The sequence below is a fragment of the Acinonyx jubatus genome, chromosome B1 (assembly GCF_027475565.1).
Source record: "Acinonyx jubatus isolate Ajub_Pintada_27869175 chromosome B1, VMU_Ajub_asm_v1.0, whole genome shotgun sequence".
Taxonomy (NCBI): domain Eukaryota; kingdom Metazoa; phylum Chordata; class Mammalia; order Carnivora; family Felidae; genus Acinonyx; species Acinonyx jubatus.
The window spans coordinates 129,549,237-129,550,563 of record NC_069382.1 but is presented as its reverse complement, the minus strand read 5'-3'; the positions used below and the strand labels follow the sequence as shown (position 1 = coordinate 129,550,563).

General features: G+C 30.4%; 1 non-coding gene across 1 annotated transcript; it reads right to left on the bottom strand.

The window, feature by feature from the left end:
- Nucleotides 1-431: 431 nt before the first annotated feature.
- Nucleotides 432-538, bottom strand: LOC113601048 (U6 spliceosomal RNA). The gene has a single exon (XR_003422186.1). It is a non-coding gene; the product is annotated as a U6 spliceosomal RNA (small nuclear RNA).
- Nucleotides 539-1,327: the final 789 nt, after the last annotated feature.

Below are 1,327 nucleotides of genomic sequence, written 5' to 3'. Positions count from 1 at the left end.
GACCTGAGCTAAAGTTGGTTGTTTAATTGACTGAGCCACCCAGGCACCTGGCAATTATTCTCTTAGGAATTTATCTTAAGGAAAGAATCAAGGGTGAGGGCAAATATTTAGTTATATTCACTGTGTGTAACTATGTTACACTATTGTTTATAATGGCAAAGAATGGAAAATAAACACAAAATGAGAAATTGGTTAAAGTATATTCATTTTGTAGATAAATATAATTCACATGAAATTTAAAATGATGTTTTAGAATAGTATTTAATTTTATTGAAGATGTTAAATATATTGTTCAGTTCATAAAGCAGTGTAAAATATTATGTATAAAATGATCCACTTTTAGAAATGCATATATATGCAACAGAAAAGGATAAACAAAATAGTAAGAACTAAAAATGGTGGTGAATGGACTGATCTTTCCTTCTTATTTTTTAAAATATGGAAGCTTCATGAATCTGTGTGTCATACTTGCACAGGGGCCATGTTAATCTTATCTGTATCGTTCCAATTTTAGTATCTGTGCTGCCCAAGCGAGCACTGGACTGATTGTTTTTATTTTCTTCTTTTTTCTTATACGTATTTTATACATCTTATATAGTGAATATCTATTACATTTATGAAGAGAAAAACAAGTTTGTTATTTTCTTTAAGTAGGTGGGAAAATAAATGAGTACATGAGGAAAATGACAGAGGAAAGTTAAAATGAACCTTGAAATGAGGTTACTTCTCAAAATGCACACAGTAAGATTCTCTACAGATGGGACATACATTTTGTTCCAGGCTTTCAAAAGCCAATGGAAAGAGGGAAACAGAATTAGCTGTAATATCTATAAGATACTATGGTGTCTTAAGTATCTATAAGGTAAGAACAACTTGTTGGTCAACCATTTAAAAGTAAATATAATGGCTGATTTTACTGGGCTTTTACTTTTACCTACATGTAGGATGAAAACAAAATACTGAAGACCAATGGAAAGTTAAATACCAGTTATCAGTTTCCCTTTATATAAAGGGTAGCCATAAAGTTTAGAAATACAAACAATACTATTTTATTTTTTTACAGATTTATATTAAGGTATATTATGTTATATATCAACTTTACAGATAGAACCCCTCTGATTCCTTGTTTCTTCTGGAGTATGCTAAAGGTGTAGGTTTATTTAGTAAAAATGAGAGAAGTCAACCAAGATAACACATTGAAGATGCTTCTGCTAGGATGGAGAAAAATTGCAACAAGAACTATGTATTGCTACAAGAGAAAATACATTTAAAACATATCAGGTAATGTCTCTGTCATCAAACATGTCACATATTGTCATGGTAAAGC